General features: G+C 38.3%; 1 long non-coding RNA gene across 1 annotated transcript in view; it reads right to left on the bottom strand.

Annotated features, from left to right (window-relative positions):
* LOC121954134 overlaps positions 1–25,870 on the bottom strand; it is a 28,663-nt gene extending 2,793 nt beyond the window's left edge. The window contains exons 1-3 of the long non-coding RNA XR_006106541.1: positions 25,802–25,870; positions 25,164–25,240; positions 14,946–15,007 (exon numbers count right to left, since the gene is read on the bottom strand). This is a non-coding gene — a long non-coding RNA (uncharacterized LOC121954134). The remainder of the gene's footprint in view (positions 1–14,945; positions 15,008–25,163; positions 25,241–25,801) is intronic.
* Between the last annotated feature and the right edge of the window lie 305 nt (positions 25,871–26,175).

The following is a 26,175-nucleotide window of genomic DNA, read 5'->3' as shown; positions in this document are numbered from 1 at the left end:
CAGTGAAAAGAGCGTGTGTCGCTGCGGGTTTGTGTTTGTGCAACATCATGCTGAATGTGTGTGTGTGTGTGTGTGTGTGTGTGTGTGTGTGTGTGTGTGTGTGTGTGTGTGTGTGTGTGTGTGTGTGTGTGTGTGTGTGTGTGTGTGTGTGTGTCGTTCTGTACATGCGTGTGTTTTTAGACGACGTGATGTGTGTGTGATTTACATGGTAATAAGCCGGGCTTCGCTCTGGAAGTTTCTCTCCACTGAGGATGAGATCCGTTTCATTCTCCCTCCGTTCATCCCACGTTCATCTCACAGCTGGACTTTTGTTTCTCTGTGTCGCCTCCTCTCCTCTCTCCTCTTTCTGTCTTTTCTCTCCTTCGCTCTTCCTCTCACTCTCTCTTTATCTCTGGCGTCTCTCTTACATGCTAATCCGGGCAAAGAAAATAAAAAGCGACAAAAGGTCGAATCTATATACGCCGCTGAAAAAGGGACGAGGTGGAGGGGTCTAAATGATGGAGACCTTCTGTGTGTTTATGTGTTTATTCACATGGAAGATTTCATGTGTGTTTTATGATAACACACACACAGACGTTAATTGATGTAGACGAACAAATTTAAGCGATATATGTCGGCTTGGTCAGTGGTTGCACATGTCAAAGACACTGTTTTTCTCAGTAAGTGGCTTTTCATTACAGATTTGTGCAGAACTTTTTTTGATATTTTGATAAAACACAGTTGTGACACGACTGCGTTTCCACTGACTGAATGATATTATGCGACTTTCCTCTTAAATCAAAAAGCACGTCGATGGATGTCCAAAACATCGGCAGGTTTATTTCTATTGCAGCTGCTCAATAAAGTCGATCTAATATCACCATAATTTCTTTGTCACAAAACTGCAACGGAAACACTTTTTCTGCTTTTACAGCTCGTATGATGCGTGACAGCGAGTGACTGTGATACGACTTTATGGACGCCAACCGCCATTAAACCCAAATAAGAAGAAAAAAAGTCCACAAAGTCACATGACATTCTACAAAACGTGACTCGGTGTGTGAGGACGGAGGAAGAGACCGAGATCTTCTTCACTCTGACACCAGACAAAGAAATTACGGCGATATTAGATCGACTTTATTTCCGGCTGCAACAGAAATAAACCTGCTAATGTTTTGAAAGTCGATCGATGTGCTTCTTGGAAAATTATTACGAGAGAAAAGTCGCACAATATCACTCATCTCACAGCTGTGTTTTATCAAAATTTTGAAAATATCGCTTTAGTTTTGCACAAATCTGTGATGAAACGCAGCTACTGTTGCTGCTGCAGCAGAGTCGCTGAGCAGATGCTGTCTGACAGCGTGTGAGGAAACACGCCTGCAGCTGCTGCACTTTTCCTCCAGCAGCAGCCGCAGCAGCTGCAGCGGCGGCGATGTGTGATTTAAGGCGGCATGTTTGGTTTCAACACGCTTAGCGTCGCTCCGGGCTGACAGGAAGTTGGGCTCTGAGTTAAATATGACGGTGTCAGTATCGGGCTGCAGACTGTCCGCATGACTGAACAGGAAACGCTCTCTGTATCAGGTCGGTTACATTTAGGGAACGCACGCGGGCTCGAAGCAGAGTCACTGCAGGTCTGAGCTCAGCGGGACGTCTGATGGGATTCTGCAGCAAAGGAATCAAAGTGCATTTACTCAAGAAGTTCAGCCGCCTTTTACAAGCATTTAAAGCTCTGAGAAATTAGGACGATTTATTTTGAAAACATGAAACACTTAATGAACTTGGTAAATTTTGTAAAATTAAAAAAAGGATAAAATGACGAGAAAATGACCTGACAATTAGCTGGGGGGGGGGGTATTATAAAAAAAAAATACATTGATAATTATATAGTTATTAGAATCATATATATATATATATATATATATATATATTATTATATATATATATATATATATAGTTATATAGTTATTAGAATCATATATATTTTATATATAGTTATATAATTAGAATCATATATTTTTATTTATGTAAGAAAAACAAATATATTCAGTGCATCTTTAAGAACTTTTTTTTTTCTTTTTTTCAGGTAATTTTTTGGGACTAATTTTTGATTGATTTTTTGGCCATTCCTTGTTAAGTTGCTCATTGCCTTCTTTCCATATATATATATATATTTTTTTTTAAAGAAATCAAGCCAATTTGCTCAAGTTTCAAAGGGTTAAGAACTTACAAATCTGAGGTATTTTTTACTGAAATTGAATATTTGCATTTGTGCTATACTTATACTCCTCCTCATTAAGTAAGTTTTTAAACATAGCAATCTATATATTTATATATTCATATCAGAAGGCAATGACCTGAAAATTACAGGGGTTGTTATTTGACTTCATCCGAAAACTGGGGAAAAATGTCCAAGCAACTATATTTATAACTCTTATAATTTAATTATATTACAGAAACAAAATCTTAGCACTTTATTAAATTGTTGTGGGTTTTTTTCTCTTGTTTTTGGGTAATTTGTTTTCTTTTTTATTAATTCTTTGCCATTTTCTTTGGACTTTTCTTGGTAAGACACTAATCATTCTCTCCCCGTGTTTTTGAAAGAAATAAAGCCAGTTTGCTCAAGTTTCAAAGGGTTAATAACATTTTTCTAGTCTCTCAGAGGGGACATCTTTCTGATGGACTTCTTTTACTTAAAACACTTTTAATACATTTTTCTGACTATATTTATGCACTGATAATTACATCACATTTTTAATGCAGGATTTTTACTTGTACTTTACAGTGTGAACAAAGTACTTGTACTGAAGTAAAAGATCTGAGTACTTTTCTTCTCCGCTGTTGAACCTTTAAATGTTAAAGTTTGTCCTGAAGGTGGCGTCAGAAGAAAGGCCATGAGGTTACTGTGGCGAGCAGGAATGTCCCCGTTATTCACATGTTGAGGAGACAAAGATCAATATGATTTACTGTGTTTGATTATTGATCACCAAACCGATCACAGTCTCTCCTGCACAGTCTGCTTTTGTTTTGTTGTTGTTCTGCTTGTTAAATAAATGAATGAAAAATGTCCCAAAACAGAAGTTAAAAATGCTGCTGATCATTTACCGGTCGCTACATCTGACTTTACACACACACACGCACGCACACACACAACACACACACACACACACACACACACACACACACACACACACACACACAGCTGATCAGGGTTATGGATTCAGTTCCCCGGCAGAGCAGGAAACCAACCGTTATTCTCTATGTTGACTTGAGGTCAGAGGAGGCTTCTGGGTAGTGAGACGGGACGTGGTGGGGTGTCTCTCTCACACACACACACACACACACGCACGCACACACACACACACGCACACACACACACACACACACACACACACACACACAGAGGCTGTGAGCTGTGAGAACATTTTCTTGTGGCCTCCAGGTGTCAGGAGCACCCATCAAACCACCAACAACTAATTATTACCTTCCTTTGCTTTCTCACCGTGTGTGTGTGTGTGTGTGTGTGTGTGTGTGTGTGGTGTGTGTGTGTACCGGCCCCCGGGGTCCGTTGGTGTATATAATGGCTTTTTGAAGAGATTGTCGGTTTGTAAAGACGTTTGATTGACACCTCCTGATGTCTCAATCCAATTAAAGAGAGAGAGAGAGGACCTTTGTGTGTGTGTGTGTGTGTGTGTGTGTGTGTGTGTGTGTGTGTGTGTGTGTGTGTGTGTGTGTGAGTGTGTGAGTGTGAGATCAGATTGTGAGAACAAATAATATATGTGTATGAACTCTCTCTCTCACACACCGTTATATTTTATTATTTATTAATTTATTATTATTATATATATTTATAAACAGTTAGATAAAAATTTGATTTCTTTTATCATTTGACTGAAAGTTAAATCTGATCATTGATTTATAATTTTAGGCACAAATGTCAGAATTATTTTCTGATATATTAACTTGTGTACTGAATTCAGTCCTTATTTTGTTATCTTCTTTTTAATTAATTCATTTTATTTTATTTTATATTTTATATCTTTCTTTCTTTCTTTCTTACTTACTGTCTAACTGTGACAAGTTACCGATTCATTTGAGAAAAATAACCAATAATAATCTTAAGAAAGTTAATTAAAGTTTACATTATTATTAATTCATTCATACATGTTGTAAAAATTTTAATCACTAAATTGTCCTTCACAAATCAAAGGCTGTCACTTAATTCTTATTTATCTTTTAAGAGCCTTAATAAATCTCTACATAGAAATGCACTCTATAACTAACAAACATAAATATTGTTTATTATAAATTAAAAATATATGAATACATACAACTACACTGCAAAAAATAAATAAAATAATGTAAAAGACATAAATTAATTAATAAACAACTACATCAACATTTTTTAAACAAAATAAATAAATAAATTCATACGTTTTAGATTATAAAAGCACATTATCGTGCCATTTAGCTTTCCAGTAAAGAAAATAAATGCAACACAAACAACAACAAAAAAAATATGATATAAAAATATCTACAACACATTTCATCACATTTCATTCTCAAATAAAAAATATTTTTATATTTATAAGCATAAGAATGACATATTTCATTCATACAAAGTTTTATAAAGAGTGTGTTTCTCATGCACACACACGCATGCATGCACCCCGTGTGCACACACAGACACACACGTGTACATATATGTGCTGATGACATACCATCTGTAAGTTTTTATGTGATCTCCCTTAAGGGCGCCTAATCATCCAAAGCCGACCTCCTTACATTAAAAAAATAAAATCCAGCCGCTTTCAAGAAAACATTAAAAAAAACATTTACCTAAATTAACTGTATGAAGTAACGTTCAAGAAAACAATTTAAAAAAGCATTTAATTAACTGTATATAAACAAAGAGAACATATAAATGTAAAGTTTTGCTTGCTAATTTTAGATTAAAATGTCAAAGATTTGACTGACTTTTTTTTTTGGATATAATTCGATGTTTGTAAAAACATGCGAGGATCAGCTGATGTCAGTTAGCCTGTGGAGATCCTCATAAACTAATGCATTTCTTAAAATGAAGGGATAATTTAAGGGAGTTTTGTCACTTTCTTTCTGAATGATGGTTTCTGTTTTTTGGGAAGGTTTTGCATATTTGTATATATTTATGTACTGTATGTTTTCAGTATCGGGGGTCGTTTTGGGGAATGTGTTGTTTGTAGAGACTCTATAAATATAAAATATATATATATATATATATATATATATATATATATATATATATAAATATAAAATAATGAGGGTAAATAGTGACGTTTAATTCCTTGTCTTTGGTTTATTTAGAATCAAATTCTTTTATTTCTTAAAACTGGAATTTGACAAAAAAAAGGAACATTTTTGTGCACTGCACAAACACAAACACAACACACACACACACACACACACACACACACACACACACACACGCACGCACGCACGCACGCACGCACGCACGCTCGGGGTCCTCTATTCAGGCTCAGTAACAAAGCCCGGGGCCTCAATCCAGCATGTCTGAAAAAAACACTCTGAGTGTGTTTTGTAAGTGTGTGAGTGTGTTTTGTTAGTGAGTGTGTGTACGTGTGTGTGTGTCAGTGTGTGTGTGTTGCACTAACAAGGTCCAGGCCTCAGCATGATGACGATCTTAACGAGCTGTCTGTCACTCTTCAGCTCTCAGCTCAGACCTCTGTGTCATTAATGACCGAGTGTGAGTGTGTGTGTGTGTGTGTGTGTGTGTGTGTGTGTGTGTGTGTGTGTGTGTCGTGTGTCAGTGTCAGTGGTATAAATGGAATAATGTCTCAGCAGGACAGAAAAAACATTTAGTCTCTTTTGGCGCCACAATGTCAAGGTTTCAATGGCTGCTGTCTCTTTCTGTGAGTGTGTGTGTGTGTGTGTGTGTGTGTGTGTGTGTGTGTGTGTGTGTGTGTGTGTGTGAGCAGCTGCCCCAAATCCCCAAATCTCTCTATTTTAGCAGCCAGAGTCGATGTTTAGAACAACAGAGCGGGACTCTGAAGCTGCGTCCCATCGATGACATCACAATGTGTCATCCCATAATGCATTGCACAAGTGCACTTCTAACTGAGAGGAGGACGGAGGTTCAGCCGGGCGTTTAGACCTTCAATTTTTACTCTTTAGTGTGTGTGAATCTGATTATGTGCTCCCTCAGCACGAGCAGATATTCAGGTTCTGAAGCTGAAACTAAAACCAATATTAACCCTTTAGGGCCTGCTTTAATATCACACACACACACACTCGTATTGCTCTGCGCACAAAATGCCAGAATTAAGATTTAAAAAATATTATAAACTAATATCATTTTCTACTGTCAATCGGTTATTTTATTTAAACCAAAATCAGCCCTAATCATAAATATAAAATATTCATACTTTTTTTAGATTTGTAACCCTTTACATGCCAGGTTTTTGTCATGATGCCACCATGTTTTTGGATGGAAAAAAACCCACAAAAATGTAATTACTTCAAAATAATAAATGCTACGTAGATTTTTTAAATCATTATTACCACAGCCTGGGATATGTCAATGATTAGCAGCAACATTGATTTTTATAGATTATTATTTTTTGTGCAGTGTCAAACACTCACACTCACACCGCTCTGCACGCAAAATGTGCTTTTCAGAATCAGGCTGTAAAAAAAAAAATATATATATATATATACTTTAATGTGATTTTCTACTTTCATCTAGTAAAATTTTTTTTAACCAAATAAGTCCTAATAATACATTTTAAATATTCATTAATTTCCAGAATTTTTACCCTTTAAATGCCAGGTTTTTGTCATGATCCCACTATGTTTTTAGATGGAAAAAGACACAAAAAACAAATTATTTCTACTACATGCAAAGAAGATTTTTGTTTTTATTTTTTATGATGACAGTGTGGGATATGTCAATGATAAGCAGCAACACTGATTGTGACAGTGGAACAAGTGGAAATAGCATATTTCTTCTACATATTTCTTGATTTTTCTTTCTTTCTTTTTTAAAAATTGCTTTCTTTTTTATTCTGCTTATTTTCTCAATTAATTTTATTTTTATTATATTTTTTGGAAATTTTTGGGCAATTTCTTATTATGGGGTTATAAGGGTTAAACAAAGATCGTTTGTTTCACAGACCTCCATCAGGTCATTAAATCCTGTTTGAATAAATAAACTTTGCTTTATGAAACTGAAATTAATTTTTGTTGTGCACCAGAGCTCTGCCTAATTTTAAATCTGGATTTACTCATTTTAAAACCCAGTTTAACTGAACTCTGGTAAAAGCTAATCTTAGATTAAATTAATCCTGGTTGGTGCAACCAAGCATTAACGTCCAAGATCCTACATTTCCCATAATGCAGCTCTATAGTTTCTTTCATTAGAGCCTCTCTGTCTGATAAACACACACACACACACACACACAGACACACACACACACACACACTTCCAAACTCCACTCCTGCAGTTTGTGTTGTGCTGACTTTGGATTATTAATTAAATTTTTTTTTCAAAACGATGAACCGACTGCGCTGTTTTTTGAAAAAAAAAAGTGGTTAAACTGTCAATTAAAACTACAGCTGAGAAACCAACAAACCAGCCAATCAGAGATCAATACTTAATGTGACTGTGAAAAAAATCTATGTAAAACAAAGTCTGTGTGTGTGTGTGTGTGTGTGTGTGTGTGTGTGTGTGTGTGTGTGTGTGTGTGTTTTTCAGAGTTGTTGTTGTTGTTGTCAGGCTTTCGGTGCAAACATCATCCTTCAGCTGCAGCTCACTGAGGCAGAAACACACGCACGCGCGCACACACACACACACACACTGCTGTGGTCACACCTCTGCCGTTGAGTGTGTGTGTGTATTGCTGTGCGTATTTGTGTGTGTATTACAGTGTGTATTTGTGTGTGTTGCTGGTTGAATTAGTCACTTATCATCATGTGGAAGAAAATATTGTTCTCATTCTTACATTTTATTACAACTTGGCCAAAGGTCCGGATAGCACAAAGTTTTGGTCCGGATCCGGACCACGGTTCACTAGTTGGTGATGCCTGGCTCACAGGTACATGTGATGAATCAGTGGTATGGGCGTTATTAATAGCCACCTCCGTGGCATGACAGGTGTTTTGTTGGAAAACCTCGCAGGAGCGAGACAGTTTGTAAAACTGCTCCACTCAGAGCGAGCTGTTGGACATGTCCACGCGCTGGAGCTGGTCGTTGGACATGTCCACGCTGGAGCTGGTCGTTGGACATGTCCGCTCACTGGAGCAGGCTGTCGGACATTTACAGGCTTGGGGGCGGGTTGTTGGACATGTCCACGCGCTGGAGCAGGCTGTCGCACATTTAGGCGCCGGAGCGGGGTGTTGGACATGTCCGTGCTGGAGCGGACTGTCGGATGTGTCCACTCTGGAGGGGACTATCGGACAAGTCAGCTCGCTGGAGCGGGCTGTTGCACATATCCGCGCGCTGGAGCAGACTGTCAGACATTTCCACACTGGAGCGGGCTGTCGGATATGTCCGCACGCTGGAGCGGGCGGGCTGTCGGATATGTCCGCACGCTGGAGCGGGCTGTTGGACATGTGATATCATAATAAAATTAAAGCTGCAAGCAGCGATGAAAGGGCCCTTGCACCCCCCACGTGTGTCGGGGTACTGATGGGACACCAACTAAAGCGGTCAGAGAGGTTGGACCTTGGAGTGAGCTATTTCACATCGTGTAGTACTTCCAGTGGCAATTAGGTGGCAGTGGAGAGGACACAAATTCCAAGTCATCTCTGTGTACATAATTTGTAGACCAAACCATGTAAATATCATATAAATCCAATAATAATTGTCCCTCAAGGCCTACTTGCTCTGACCAGTAGGTGGCACTATTACGACTATTACGACTGGTGAATATTAGATATCATACAGGTGTGTTCAGGGCGGGACTCTTATCAAACCTATGAAGTTTCAGGCAAATTGTACAATGTACACCAAAGTTACAACAATTTCCTGTTTTATGGTGAGACATCAAAATTGTATGCTGCGCCACGGGATCACCGTAAAAGTTTTATGCGGACCTTTGGTAACTTTTCCTCACCAAGGGGTTGAGAGTGGACACACCCAGTTTAAAGTTGATCGGATTAATCCTGTAAGACAAATTCACAAAAGTACGAGGCCCGAAATCGCAAAACATCAGCACAAAATTCGAAATGGCCAACCCCTGTTGGGTTTGGGGGATGGGTCCAAGAGGCTTTTTTGTGCCTTTTTGACCGGCGGTTGGTGCTCGAGCCGTAAATAAGACACCGACTGCTGTTCGACAAGATATATAGATCCAGTGATCGTGCAGACTGTTGTTCAAACAAGAAATATTTCCAACAAACGTAAACTGTTGTTGGACAGAAAAAAGTTCCGACTGTTGCTCGACAAGAAAATATCCCTTTTATTTCACCGACTGTTGGTCAAATAGAAAAAAGTTCCAATTATCTCATCAAATGTTGTTCGACAAGAAATAGTTACAATAATCTCACAAATTGTTGCTAAACAAGAAATATTTTCAGTAATCTCACCAACTGTTGTTCAACGAAAAGTAGGTCCGATAAACGTATCGGCTGTTGCTCACGGCAACATCTAAATATCAGATTTTCTCCACGACAGAATGCTCTGTACATTTTACCGTGAACCACGGACCATTTTTTGACATATTTGTGGTTTTCTCTTATGTAGCATACAATTTTGTATTGGCAGCAGGAAACACCAGCTTGAATTATTTCATTTAATTCTCTGTAAAATACATAATAAAATATTTTTAACCTTTAACATTATAGCTGTGACGTAGTTTGAGCATCTGTAAACCAAAGCTCGCGCTCTCTTTCTGTCTTTTTGTGGGTCAAAGGTCAAAGCACGAAGGGCTTTTTATTGGCTGCAGGAAGTCTGATATGAATTATACATGACACAAAACACAGTACATATGAAAAAAGGCACATATACACACATATGGAGATACACACGTTTAAAAAAACAGTGGACTAATGAAGCATCAATATTCATGAGTGAGTTTTTTTTTTTATTTATTTATTAATTGCGTCATGATGAATATTTGATTTGTGCTGTTATTAATGCTAATTTCCCAGCAGCATGAGTTAATGACGGAGCCGCTGGCTGCAGAGTGGCTTCACTACGAGTACATAACAATAAATATTAATTCACCAACTGGCCGTTATCAGTTAACCCTTTGAAATCTGAATCGACATTAGTTTTCTTGTGCGAGATTAAGATGCGTTATTTAAGTATTTACTGCAAACTGCAAGAAATAAGTAGATTCAGAAAACTATTATTTATTTTTTAAAAACCTTGGAGAAAATGTCCATTCACCCACATATAATTATTATAATTAGATATTTAAAATCATGTCACAGAGTTAGTATTATTTCTTAAGCTGTTTTTTAAAGTCTTTTTTGTTTACTTTTTTCTTTAAACTCTCCTTGTTTTTATGCACTTTTTAAGGTAATTTTCTTGGCTTTTTTGTTTTAAACTTCCTGTTTAATTTTGAAAATTTCTGGTAATTTCATTGGCTTTCATTTATTTATGTTTTCCCTTTTTTCTGCTATTTTTTCTGCTAATTTCTTGGCTTTTTTGGCTCTTTTTTGTTCAAAATGTCAGGTTATTTCCTCAGCTTTTTTCAGTTTACTTTCTTTTTTGGGTCTTGCAGATTTTAAGGTAGTTTTCTTTTTTTTTTTTCCTTGTTTTCTAATTTTTTGGCTTTTTAACCTTTCTTTTTTTGTCTAATTTTCAGGTCATTTCCTTGGCATTCTTTTACTTTCTTTGTTTTGTGCTAATTTTTAGGTAATTTTCTTGTTTTGTTTTTTTTTACTTCCTTTGGTGTCGTAATTTTTCAGGTAAATTTCTTGAATTGTTTTTACTTTTTTGCTAATTTTCAAGTAAGTTTTTCTTTCAATTTTATGCTATTTTTGGCCTCATTTTTTTAAAAAAGAAATCAAGCTAATTTTCTCAGATTTCAAATTGGTTAAGAGAAGCAGGTTCAGTCTGAGGCTGAGCACCAAATGCAGATTAATCCACTGCTGAAAATAGTCCCTGTTAAAATCACTATTTCCTCCTACTGAGCCTTAAAAAAATTAAAATATTGCTGGTGTTTTTAAAGATTTATGTCTTCAGTAGGGACCAATGGGCTGAGAGCTGGTGTGACACATTGTTGGTTATTATCCACCCTCCCCCTTATTCCTCCCTCCTTCTCTCCCCCTATTCCTGTTTTCTCTTCTCTTCTACATTTTTCTAAATCTTCATTTCTTCCCCCTCATACCCTCTCCTCTTGTTTTTTCTATCCTTTCCTTTTCCTCTCTCCTTTTATTTTCTACCTCATCCGTTCTTCACTATCTCCTCTCCTTCCTCATCGCCTTTCCTTCACTTCAATCTTATCCTCCCCTCCTCCCTTCCTCCCTCCTTCCTCCTGGCTGTTTTTTTTCTTTCGCTCAGAGTTTGCGTGCCGTTTTAGAGTGTTTTCATCGATGTCGAGACCTTGCTATCAAACATGACTGCCTCTGCTCTAATTCACCCCCAGGACACCACACACACACACACACACACACACGCATGCACGCACGCACGCGCGCACACGCACACACACACACACACACACACACACACACACACACGAGCACACACGCGAGCACACACACACACACACACACACACACACACACACACACACACACACACACACACACACACACACACACACACTCAGGGCTTCTCGCTCTCTCACACACTTGAATGAACATCTATACACACACTCACATTCCTTCTTTACACACACACACACACACACACACATACACTCTCATTTTATACTCACACACACACACACACACGAGTGAATGAACAGGCCGGTCTGCTGACACACTCACACATATCACTAGACTTGCGAGGACATTTGTGTGTAAATCCTGACTGAATGATGACCTTTATTTTTATTTTAATTTAGATGTTTTTACAGTCAGCTGCTGCAGGTTTTTTTAGGACACGTTTCTTAGAATAATAAACATGATTAAAAAGTAAAATCCTTGATTTGCACAACAGTGTCACTGAGGAGGTTTACAAGTGAGAAACCACCAAACCAGTGACTGCACCAGCCGGCAAAGTGGGAAGCAGTGATAAGATAAGATAAGATAAGATAAGATAAGATAAGATAAGATAAGATAAGATAAGATAAGATAAAGATAAGATAAGATAAGATAAGATAAGATAAGATAAGATAAGATAAGATAAGATAATAAGATAAGATAAGATAAGATAAGATAAGATAAGATAAGATAAGATAAGATAAGAGTGCTAAAAAAGGACAAAATGTTACAAAAATAAAATAAGATAAAAAAATAAAAAAAAATATTAATACTATATATACACTAAAATACACAAAATGTTATACATAAATAAATCACTAAATATATATGTATATATATATATAAATATAAACCAAATAATAATATAATAATAATAATACCTTAATGATACACATGATAAATCACTAAATATTGTTGTTTTTTTTTATATATATTTTATCATCACTTCAAAATTATAATTGTAAGGCATAAAATAAGAAAAAAAGGTTCCATGCACGTAAAACCCACTTGTTGATGTTTGAATCTGATAAAATCAATTTAATATCATCACTTCAAAATAATAATAATAAGAGCACCAAAATATTGAAGTTGTTGTTGCAAAACTTGATATTGCCAAAAACTTCCCTGTTCTTTTTTAAAATCATTTCTATTTTAAAAAAAATACGTAAAAAAATAGTAAAAAAATAAAAAAATGATAAAAATAATCAGTAATTTATGACAAAATAAAAGAAAAATACTACAGAGTTCAAGTAAGCCTAATAAATTGGCTGGGTAAAGAAAAAAAACTATTAACACTTTCCATATTAAATTTTCCTAATTTTTATAGGATTTATTTGTATCATTATTATTTAGTTTTAATGCTTCCTTTCATTTTGTCCTCAGAAGTATAGAAAGACATGAACACACACACACACACACGACCACGCAGGCATTTTCTTTTCTACACATAAAAACACACACACTCTCACACTCACAGACACACACGTGAATGACCCGTGACCCAGCTACACACACACACACACACACACACACACACACACACACACACACACACAGTGTGTTTAGCCCTCAGTGTCACAGGCTGTGAATTTAATATTGATTCCATAAAGTAGTTTCAGTGTAACATGTCACAGCGAGTTAACGTCAGAGCAGCGAGCCGCACCGAGACCAGAGCAGCTAGCACGCAACGCTGCGGGAGAGACAGAGGGGGGAGGAGGAGGAGAGGGAGGGGAGGGAGAGAGAGGGGGGGAGGACAGAGAGGCCATGAAGAGGAGGGAGAGACACAGGGGGGAGAAAAAGGAAAGGAGGACAGAAAAGGAAGGAGGAATGAGAGAAAACATAGGGGAGAGAGGGGGAGGAATGAAGAGAGGAGTGGTGAGGGAAGAGGAGGGAGAGGAGAGATGGGAAGAGGAGGAGACAAAGATGAAGGAATAGTGAAAGGAGGAATGAAGGGAGAAGGGGGAGAAAGAGGACTACAGGGAGGAATAAAGGGGGGAGTGAGGAAAGGAAAGATGGGGAGAAAGAAAGGGAGACAGAAAAGAAGAGGGAGGAAGAGTGGATGAGAAATGAAAGAAAAAAGGGGTAACGAGAGAGGGAGGAGGGAGGCGTGATAGGAGGAGAAAGGAAGAAAGGGAGGAGGAAAGGAGATAAAAAGGAGGTGAGGATGGGGAGACGAGATAGAGGGAGGAAAGAGGGAGAGAGGTGGCATGAAAAGGAGAGAAGGAAGACGGAGGAGAGAAAAAAAGGGAAAAGAGTGGGAAAGGGAAGGAAAGAAGGAGATGTGAGGAAGGAAAGAGGAGAAGAGGAGGAAATTAAATGTAGAGAAAGGAGGAGGAAGAAAAGAAGGAGAAAAGGAAAGAGTGAACAAGGTGAGAGAAGAGAAAAAGATGAAAGGAAGATAATAGTAAGGAGAGATTGAGGAGTGAGGAAAGATAGGAGAAGATGTAGGAGAATTAAATGTGAGAAAAAAGTGGAAGAAAAGATGGGAAAGGTGAAGAAAAGGAGGTGTAAGAGGATAAGGAAGGAAAGAAAAGGGGTGGATAAAGGAAGGGAGGAGGAAAGGAAAGAAGGAAGATTGAGGAAGGAGGAGAAGATGTAAGTAAGTGGGGGAGGAGAGAAGGAAGAAAAGAGTTGAAAAAGGTAGAGATGGAAAGAAAAGGGGTTAAAAGGAAACAGGGGGGTGTGCGTGAGGGAGGTGTGTGTGTGAGGAAAGGAGGTGTGTAAACGAGTGAAAGTGAGGTGTGAAGAGGAGGTGAGGTGTGTGTGTGAAGGAGTGTGTGAATAAGAGATGAAGAAAAAGGTGGATGGAAACAAAATTAGAAAGGAAAGGTGGGGTGTGTGTGGTGTGTGTGTGTGTGTGTGTGTGTGTGTGTGTGTGTGTGTGTGTGTGTGTGTGTGTGTGTGTGTGTGAGTGTGTGTGTGAGTGTGTGTGTGTGTGTGTGTGTGTGTGTGTGTGTGTGTGTGTGTGTGTGTGTGTGTGTGTGTGTGTGTGTGTGTGTGTGTGTGTGTGTGTGTGTGTGTGTGTGTGTGTGTGTGTGTGTGTGTGTGTGTGTGTGAGTGTGCGTGTGTGTGTGTGAGTGTGTGTGTGAGTGTGAGTGTGCATGTGTGTGTGTGTGTGTGTGTGTGTGTGTGTGTGCGTTTGCTGACACACAAACATTCAGAGTTTACAGATTGAATTAAAGCCTGAGGGGATCACAGTGTTTGTTTGTACAAAAAGTGTGTAGTTAGTGTAGCTACACTCTCACTCACACACACACACACACACACACACACACACACACACACACACACACACAGACTACAGTACAGACTTTACTCACCAGTGTTTAACCTGCCGAAACAGTGTAAGCGGGTCAAAGGTCAGAGGTCACGGCTGGTTCAACTGCCGAGAGAAAAACAACACAGATGGATTAACACACTGTCACATGACCGTGTGTGTGTGTGTGTGCGTGCGTGTGTGTGCGTGTGTGTGTGGTCAGTCTCACGGTGTTAGCCCACCCATCGTGTGAACTCTCCTCTTAATTACTGGACTCATGATCAGAATCGATGGAGCCGAAACACGGATATCGTATTTTATCATTCCACACATTCCTCTTAAATGAGGCGCCTACATTACCCACAATGCAACTCAGCCAGCAGCACATGGTGTGAGGCTTTTGGTTGTGTCAGCAGCTGATGAGACGATCTATCTATCTATCTATCTATCTATCTATCTATCTATCTATCTATCTGATGAAGATGTGGAATGATTACAGGCTCCTTAACAGCCTTGAGATCATCACTAAGAGACACAAATCTGACATTTTTACGTCACACGAGCTGTTTATAACTTTTTTTTTTTTTTTTTGGGTTTAAATTTGCATCACATGAAAATAAAAACATCCTGTCTCTTAGAAAAAAATACTCATGTTCTCATGTGATCATAATAATGACAATAATACAACCTGTTTTCTGGGTCAGATTTTCCTGCTGGGGTTTCATTTCATACCGTTCATGTATGCAGCCAACACACACACACACACACACACACACACACACACACACACACACACACACACACACACACACACACACACACACACACACACACACACACACACACACACACACCTCAGTGATGGAGATGTTGTTTGACGTTCTGGGTGAAGGAGGCAGAAAAGAGAAAGTCTCTCTGTGTGTCGACTCTGCAGCAGCTTGTTGTTCAACACTGAAACAGGAAATGTTTCAGTTAACTGTGTGTGTGTGTGTGTGTGTGTGTGTGTGTGTGTGTGTGTGTGTGTGTGTGCGTGTGTGTGTGTAAAGTCGAGCACTCATGATGTAACAAATGTTCAGGCAAACATGAGGGCTGATATCGATTATTAGTCGTTAATGAGACCAATAACCAACATTTTTTTAATGAAAATCTTCCTGTCAATATTTATAATTTGGAATATTTGCAACAAAAACTTTGTTTAAATGCTTTTAGCAAATGTTCTCAGCAGCATTTTTTATTTGATCAAATTAAGTGAAAATTTAAATAAAAAGATTAATAAATAAAACTAGAAAATTTCAGAAGAAATTTTGGCGGGTGCCTGCTCGCTTAAAAACGGTCAAAAAAGTCATCATTCCAGATGCCGATAAAAACTTATGTACAGCATTTTTTAAATTTATTATTTTGATAATAAAACTTCCCCCATCTATCTATTGGCATTTTGAAGAGGTTTGTAGTGTAGAATCTCAAAAGAACGATCCAAAAAGTCAACATTTAAAATGGTGAAAAAAAGTCTACAGCATGTTGCAAAATGCCAAACTAAAGCATGTGGAAAAACTGTCGACAGATTCATCGCTCCAAATGTCAAAAAAAGTCAGTACAGCATTTTGAAGAACATTATCATATAGAATTTGGAAGAAACAGCCCTAAAAGTCGTACTATAGCATGGGGAAAGAATGGTGAAAAATTAATCGTTCCAAATGTCAAAAAATCGAAATTGTGAATGCAGAATCCGCCTAATGGAAACAGGTCAGTTTCGAAAAAACTCCTATTTATCGCAAAAAGTTTACATGCTCACATGAGGTGGTATTTCAGGTGAAAAAAAGCCATATTTCACAAAACTGAAATGGAAACAGTTTTTTAGCTTTCACAGCTCATACGATGTGTAACACCGGGTGGCTTAATACATTTAAAAGTTTACATTTTTAACTTGATTAAGATTTCTGAAATATTTCTTTCACAGCAAAAATTGATGTGTATGATAAAATTAGATGCATTAATCACAGAGCATTTAATTAATTAGATCTTTTTTTTTTTTTTTTATCACTTGACAGCCCAAATTTTTATATTTAAAATTATCTCACAAAAACAGTATTTAAAATGATTTTTCTTAAAATTTTCTGCACTTTTTTGGCCATTTTATAATGTTTTTTTTTTATTATTCTTATTTACTTGTGCGCTTATTTTTTGGTAACTTTTTAAACTAATTTCTCTTAGATTTTTGGGTCATGTCTGGTTAATTTGCTTGTTGCATTTTCCTCATGTTTTTGAATGAAACCTACGGAAATTCGTTGGATTTCTAAGGGTTAAATGGTAACAGAATAAAGACACACGGAAATGATATTAGCAGAGGACGTTTACCCGCTGCATCAGGTGCTGAGTCCAAACACAGACATCATTTTATGTTACTTAAAAAAAGCAGCGAGTGTGAAAGCGTGGATGTTTCAGCTCGAGATTTCTGTGAATCAAACTTACAGACTGCGTCACGGTGGAGAGTTAAATAGTCTGCAGGTGAAACAGCTTCAGCCAATCAGGAGGAAGGACGCGAGGAGCAGAAGGTGTTTCCGATCAGAGCCAATCAGCCGGAAAACAAACACACTCGGGAGCCGAGAGGTTAAATGTCATTTAAAAGAACAACAAAACTTTAACAGAAAAGCACGCGATCTTTTGTTTCACTGATTTCTCTAAATCAAAACTACATATGTTTATGCTGATAATGTCAAATATGCAGTTTTATTCTTACTGCCAAGAAGGGCAGATATTTTTCTTTTTCTTTTTTTAACTAAGTGATAAACATAAATGTGTAATGTCATGATCATTAGTTCAGGCTCACTGCAACATATTATAACCTTCTTTATGTCATTTTTGTTATTGTTGTTCCCTAAACTGTCCAACAAGGTACTTGTACTTTTCTGGAATCTATTTTTACTTCCATTCAGCAACATTTTAGAGATAAATATCTCACTTTTTACTGCACTACATTTATTTTATAACTTTAGTTATTTTGCAGAATCATATAAAACAATGATACAAAATAATAATAATAATAATAATAATGATAATAAAAGTGTTTATTTATCTATTTATTTATTTTATTGGTTAACCATTTAAAAGCAACTTGGTGTAATTTCTTTCAAAAACATGGAAAGCAATTATTAAGCAATATAACAAAACACGGCCCAAAATTGGCAAGAAATGAGTAAAAGAGTTACAAGAAAATGACCTGAAAATAGGCTAAATAAAAGAAAAAGTAAACCCTAAAAGTACTGAAAATAAAAGAAGTAAAGTTTACATTTTTTGTAACATAATTTTAAATATATAAAATTGAAATAATTCTAAATAATATATTATATATAATATAGGTTTTGATCATTTTCTAATACCTCTCCTACACTGTTTTTTATTTCTCAGTTCATTTTATTGTTATTTTTTCTACTAATTTCTTGAAATCTGTGGGAAATGGATTTCTTGCCGGGTGGATCATTGCTTTTTTCCCCAATTTTCCCAGTATTCAAAGGGTTAAGATACCCATTATATAAAGTCATTATGTTTTTTTATAGCTTTTAAAATATGTAAGTCAGAACAAACAAATCACATCTGTATGAGATATCTATATATTTATATTATATATATACTATGAAATGAGCTGCTTGAAAACATTGAGTTAAAGGAGCAGCGTGGCCATAAAATTATGGAAATATAATTTATATCAAAAAGTGTTTTCTTGTGATTGTGAATTATTTTTTTCAAAGCTACAACAGGAAGTTTCCTCCTGAGAGAACAAAATGAGATGTGATGCAGCGTTCACTGTTTATACAGCTACAACTCTCTCTAACATGTGTGTTCATGTCTGTCTGAGCATGACTTACACACACGCGTGTGTGTGTGTGTGTGTGTGTGTGTGTGTGTGTGTGTGTGTGTGTGCGTGTGCGTGCGTGTGCGTGCATGCGTGTGTGTGTGAAGCCACTGAAGGGAGGCTAAGCTGACCTCTCTGATGCTCGCTCGTCTCCACCACTTTATAAATCATTCAGATGAATCAGAGACTCGTGCAAAAAAAAGCAAAATGTTTGCCGACGCGACATCATGTTCACCAGAACACGGCACACAAAATATAACCAACAGAAACACGCCGTGATGCTGCGTTTCACTATTTTTCTGAGAAAAATGTGACTGTCGGCATTATCCATTTCTGTTACATTTGGAGTTAGATCTTTATTTTGAACATGTCATAAAAAAAAAAACATAAGAGAAATGAAACATGAGCAAGAAAAACAACCAGAATGCCCATCGGACATATTCAGTAGACAAATGTAAGTATTTTATACTTGCTTCCTGAAAAAAACAAAACAAATTCCTCTCAAATCCTGTTTTTTTTTCATTTGAAACAACTTTAATTGATATTATCAGGTAGTAGATGATTTTTTTTGCTTTTGTTTTGTTCTGATTTGAACTCTTTGAATTTACGTGTTTTTTTGCTTTGCTGATTCTCTGTTAGTGATTTTGTTACAATTCTTTCGTCTTTTTTTGAAAGATAAAGATTGGATGTGTGATTGTTTTATATGTATTTCCCCACACTTCCACACATTAGCACACTATTAGTTGATACTTTGAAACTTTACATTTCAGCAACACTCTGGTTAATGTTTGGTTATGTAATGGTGATGGTGGTCTGCAGCTTTGGTGACACATCATCCGCCATCACACCTGGAGGGGAATCATACAAGTCTATCACACAGACCACAATCATGCATAAACAAACACTTTTACAATATTTTTTTAAAGTGAAGTCAGGCAATGTAGGACACTTTATGATAGATTACCAAAAAACTATCAAATAATAAATAAATAAGTAAAATAATTTTATTGTAACTTTTTACTGATTTCTGGCAAATTTTTGGGCCTTGTCTTGTTAAGCTGTTTGTTGCCTCCATCCCAAGCTTTTGAAAAAAAGAAAAAATCAAGCTGTTTTGCTTAAAGGGTCAATTACAACAAACTTTTCAACTGCTACATAAAAATGCTGAAGAAAACCTTGAGAATTTGATGTTTTACGGCTTTGATTGTGCGAGGTTAATCAGTCAGTCTGTCCAGAGCGACTGTAAAAGCTGTGAGAGGATCAGCTGCGTTCACCTCTCAAACCGCTGCAGCGCCGTTCACACGGCTGCTGATTCTCTGTCAAATTTATCACTAAGTGCCTTTTTGTCACCAGCGAAATGATTACAACTCTTTCTCCATAATTCATATTTCACACTGCTAAATGACTCACATTTCAACACTGTTTGACACCTGAAACGCTCCCGACAATGACAAAAAAATAAAAAAATTTTACACCTCAAACTAAAGTCCCACAATGCCTGGCGTCACTCCTCCCTAATAATGATTAATTGTCGGGTCTTAAAACTCGGCGCCGTTAATCTTTCGGGGGAGCTGCAGGTGCTAACAGCCGGAGCTAATTGGGGTGCAGAGCCAATTAGAGGCAGGAGAAGACTGACGGCATTAACGGTGATGAGGCTCATAAAGCTGGCAGACCTGCAGAGACACAGTTTGAGCCGCTCATCTGCACATTCAGACGGAGACGCCAAGACTTCCTGAGAAACAGCGGCTTCGTACCTGTCAGCTGTTTGTGTGGAAGCAGAAAATATCAACTTTCAACCTTTTAACCTTTAAACCTGTTTCTCACTGATAGTTCTCTTTTAATGCTTATTTTAGTGCTTGTGAAATGTATTTTGTCCTTTTGTGTCGCTGTCTGTGATTTTGTGTTCATCGCCGTCTGACTGTCTGATTCATGATCTCAGTGGGACCAACCTGGTTAAATAAAGGTTAAATAAATAAATAGAGGAATAAATGATATGAAACCTTTTTCAGCAGCGACACCAATGCAGACTGGAAGCTGACCAGTCAAATAAACAATTTCTTTCGGATTGTTCGGCCTTTGAGACCTGAACAACTTGTGAAAAACATGGGAATAAAAGACAAAAAAATGACCTGAAAATGAGCAAAAAAAAAAAAAAATTAAACAGATGAAAATAATAAGAAAAAAATCTGTAATATAATTTTAAACATGCAGTTAAGAGGAATATAAATATAGTTTTCTTGGCATTTTTCCTTGGTTTTTGGTCATATCTAATCATTTAGATCATTTTGTGTCCTTATTCTTTTTTTCAGTTTGCAGGACTTTTTTTTGCAAAGTGTCTCATAATTTTTTTTTTCTGAGTTTTGGAAAAAATCAAACCAACTTTCTTGGGTTTCAGAGGAATAAATGTGCGTGAAAGACGTCTGAGCCCTTTTAGCCGTTTGTGTAGAGGCATAAAATATCATCTTTTAACCTTTCATACGAAACCTTTTTCAGCAGCGGCATCCTGCAGCTTATGCTGCAGTCCACCATGGAAAATAAAGAAAAATGAAATAAATAAATAAAAATAAAGTAAAGTAAAAACTAAACAAACAAAAGAAAAACAAAACAAGAAAATGACTTAAAAAAAAATAAATTCTGTAACATAATTGTAAACATGTTCTGCAGTAAAAGGACGTGCGTGTTTACAGATGAAGAGAGTGAGAGAACGAGAAAGGAGCTCAGTGTATCATGGAAAGTCCCCCGGCAGACCAAACCTGTCAGCCTAACTAGGGGCTGGACCAAGCAGGCCTGAGCCAGCCCTAACTATAAGCTTTGTCAAAGAGGAAAGTTTGAAATCTGCTCCTAAAAGACGAGAAAGCGCTGTGGAGTTTAAAATAGAGAATCTGCATCCAAGATGTCACACATCATTTTTGTTGTTGTTGATATTTACTCAGAAAACCAGCTTGTTTCCTCTTTTTACTTCTGATCAGCCGGCAGCTCGAGTGTCAATCTTCAGCTGCGACAGACATTTCGGGGAAACTGCGACGTCTTCTTCCTCTGCTTCTTAAAATGAGATCGCACCTTTTGTCCTCTGAGCGTGACACCTTGATGTCACCCCAGACCCTCCAATCGCAAACCTCACCCCCTCACCCCCTCACCTCCTCTCTCTCTCTCACCCCGGGCAGTTGCTAAGCGACGAGGCCCTTGTATAATTCATTTACCCGCTGCATGCAAATATGTGGACAATTAACCACTTCTGTTTGCATAATAGATTTGGGAGGGAGGAGGTGGGGGGGTATTTAACTCCCAGTTCATCTCATCCTGCCTGACGACACAAAGCAAACGAGGGGCGAGAGAGAGAGAGAGCGAGAGGGAGAGAGGGAGAGAGGGAGAGAGGGAGAGAGAGAGAGAGAGAGGCAACCAAATAATTTCCACTCCCTCTCATCGCAATCATTGCAGCCTCAATACCTTCATTCTTTCTGTATTCGTTCACTCGTCATAGAGAGCAGAGAGGAGGAGCAGAGCTGCAAATTACCTCGACTGCAACACACACACACACACACACACACTAAAAATACAACACACACACACACATGCACGTGCACGCCTTGCAAAAAATGCTGTAATTACTACCCTACGCGGCGCTCAGCCTCCGCTCAGCAGCCATTGATGTGCAGATGAAGATGGCCGCCGCATGTTTTTGCGCTGAAAGAAAACCATGTTTTGGTTGGGCTCTGTCAACCGAACAGCTGGATTGCCATTTTTCACTCAAATTAGATTTCGGCTGAAGCACCGGCGCTGGGGGAAATTAAAGCGCACAACAAGAAGCAGAAGGAGAGAGCAGCCACTTTCTCTCTTTCTGTCTTTTCATGCTCTCCCTAATTTGGTACAAAAGAGGGTTCAGAGCGGGGCGCGGTGGCAAGTCAAGCTGCATCCATCCATCCACCCATCCATCCATCTCTCCATCCATTCATCCGTCTCTCCATCCATTGGTATTTATTTGGGGGCTTTTTGTCTCTTTTTACTGTTACCGACACATTTTTTTCCGTTCAAAACAGGAATCTCTGCCTCAAACAGACGGCAGGAACTTTTTAAAAATATCACAGCTGCATTATTCCTCCTTTAAAAACACCAAAAATAAAAGGTTTTAATAGACGGCATTCATCCATTCATGGACTCTCAATGTGTCAACATTTGTGTCGATTTAAGCAGCAGGAGAAACGTTTGTACCCAGAATTATCAAATGTTGCACATGAAAAAATGAGCTTTAATTTAGTAACTTACAATCCGTAAATAAAAGCAGATTCAGCTGCAAAAATAAACTTTTGTACTCGCTATTATGTATAAATGACTTATGCAAGTTAGAAAAGCTGAAACGCCGTGCCATAACAGAACATTCATCCTGTCACATTTTGATCATGAAGTGAAAGAACGAACCAGACCCCCAAGAAGCGCGCTTTGCTTCCAAGCCAATGTTTGTGGCGGCAAAACGTGAAATTAAAACATCTGTAAATCCAACACGTTCTCAACTCAAGTCGTCACATGTTGTCGCTTTGCAGAGAACTTCTTCGCCTACATAGCTCGGCTTCTGTTACAGATTTGCACAAAACTTAAGCGATATTTTAGAAATTTCGAAAAAATTGCGCGATGACTGCGTTTCCACTGAGTGATATTAAGCGACTTTCCTCTTGTGATCACATTTTAAGGAGCACGCCAATGGATGTCCAAAACATCGGCAGGCTTATTTTTATTGCAGCCTCTGAATAAAGCTGATCGAATATCATCGTAATTTCGTGATCTCATATCAGAGTTAAGATCTCGGTCTCTTCCTTCATTCACATATAGCGAGCCATGTTTTGTAGATTGTCATTGTTGTACTTTTTCTTCTTTGTGATTAAAAATAGTGAATTTAAATAGGACATAAGATAAAAAATATAGAAGCAATTTAAATATCTAAAATGACAAAATAGAATATAAAGGACACAAATGTATGTACAACAGGTGCAATGGAGGGACTGTACAGTTCTCAGAAGTATAGTTACAGAGCAAATATCTTAAGTTTAAATAATTAAGTTGACCTGAAGTGTGCAGTGTACAGAAATCCAGTCCAGCGTGCATTAATGTAACGCGTGAAAACTGATTTAGCTTAACACAAAGGTAATGTTTTCAGACTCTGGGGCTGGATTAGAGCCGGTGTCATGTGGGCGGTGGGGGAGGGCCGCAGTATTGTCCATGATGGTGACAGCAGAGGGGAAGAAACTGTTTGAGTCGTGAGGTTTTGGTCCTGATGGACCGCAGCCTCTTCCCAGACGGGGAGGGTCTCGAAAGTCCCTGTCCAGGGTGAGAGGGGTCAGCCACAATTCTGCCTGCACGCCTCAGGGCCCTGCAGGTGTTCAGGTCGTGGAGAGATGGCAGGTGGCAGCCAGTCACCCTCTCTACAACGCAGATGATACGCTGGCTGCAGCGTACCACGCAGTGATGGAGGAGGTGAGGATGGACTCGATGATGGCGGTGTAGAAGTGCACCATCATTGTCTTTGGCAGGTTGAATTTCTTCAGCTGCAGCAGGAAGAACAATCCTCTGCCTTTCCGACACATGCTCATTCAAAGCCGTCACATGCTGCCACTTTGAAGTGGACTTCGGTGTCTCAACGTTATGTTTTCGTTATGTTTTTCTGTGATGTGAACATAAGCACGTGGTGGGTTGACGCTGCGTGTGGTTTGAACAACAAACACACGGCAACCAACAGCAGGATATCAAATGCACTTGCTGGCACCGCTGGTTAGGATTAGGGGAACGAGTACACGGTACGGTGTAGAACAGACCCCATTCAGACAGGAAGCAAACTCCTGACTCCCACATGAGAGTCCAGGGTTTGTTGGACTCATCCACTCCCCCTCCTGCCCGCCCCATATGGACCCTCCTCATGTTACGTCTTCACCGGCAGCGTTTCAACCTGACGCCGTCCAGCGGTGTATCGTGAAGATATTATTATAATTTACCAGAACCGATGGCACACAAACACTGAGGCAGGAGCGAGAAAATTAGTGATTAAACAGTAAATTTAATGTTTTCGGTCAAATCAAGTCAATTGTATTTATAAAGCCCATTATAACAAATCACAGTTTGCCTCAGAGGACTTTACAGCATACGACATCCCTCTGTCCTCAGACCTGTAACGGGGTGTGGTAGGACCCAACTGCAGCATAACAGAGCAGGTGAGTAGTTGGTAATGACCTTTATTTAATCTTTTGGCACATTGAATGGAGCATAGGTGAGTATAATCAGGCTGCAGGGAAGTCGGGACAGTTATCAGTTCTGGGGCGGAGCAGAGCTCGTAGAGAGACTTGGGTAAGCTCACGTTCACAGGGGATAGTTCAGAGTTCGGGTGGGGAAATTGTGAATGTGGAGCGGACTGGCAGGTGAATGTATCAGGTAAGTTGCAGAAACACTTACAGCAGGGGCTCCAGAGAGGGGCAGCGGAGTTGACGTCAGGCAGGCAGGAAGCAGAGCAGACGAATCCAGTAAGTAACCTGAAAATTAACACACAAAAAAATAAGGAAAATATTAAATAAAATAATAAAAACAAAAATTACCTGAAAAATGCTAATACACACACACATATACATATTTGTGTAACATAATTTTGAATAATAATTAAACAAATATATATATTTATTTTTTTATTTTTTACATTTCCCCTTAAAAAAAACAACTTTATTTCTTTCTCTTTTACAAAAACAATTAATTTTCAGGTCATTTTCTTGTCACCTTTTCGGAATCTTGCAGTTTCTGATGCATCTCTTTCTAAGCTGCTGCCTTTTCACCAAATTTAAAAAGAAACCAAACAAATTTTCTCAGGTTTCGATAGTTTTAGTGCTTGTATAAGGTGTCTGAACAGGGTTAAAGTTCATTTTACCGATAAATGCTTAAGTAAAATTTGGAATCAGACTTTTACCTGTAGTGGAGTATTTTCACAATGTCCTGAAAGTTTACTGCAGTAGAAGATTTGAATACTTCTTCCGTAACTACTTTTGTGCCTTAATAGGATTACACACTCACACATAGCTATAATAATGTTAGTGTCCACATACTTTTGGCCACATCCTCCAAACTGATGTCCATTGTTCGGTCAGCTCTTTGTCTCTGTCTGTGATCACGTCTCCGTATGTGAACGCTGGATTCACCCGTCAGCCCGTTAACCTCCTCCGTCCCTGATGTCCACATGTGGATCTCAACACGTTAACTGTCACAGGGAGCGACTCTGGGGCTGCTGGGTAATAACGAACTGTTGATGGTGTGGCGGGAGGCGGCGAGCGGTCGTCACCACGACATGACAGCTTCTTAATAAAGTGGTGAGAGGGAAAAGGTCAGAGGTCACAGAGGGCAGTGTGGAGGAAGATCTCATCATCAGGGAGAAACTTTGTATGTGCAGATAATTAACCGCAGACCAGAAAATTCCTTTTAA

This window comes from Plectropomus leopardus, chromosome 14 (assembly GCF_008729295.1).
Source record: "Plectropomus leopardus isolate mb chromosome 14, YSFRI_Pleo_2.0, whole genome shotgun sequence".
Classification (NCBI taxonomy): domain Eukaryota; kingdom Metazoa; phylum Chordata; class Actinopteri; order Perciformes; family Serranidae; genus Plectropomus; species Plectropomus leopardus.
Note: the sequence above shows the minus strand (reverse complement) of the source record. Positions and strands in the feature narration are given on the sequence as shown.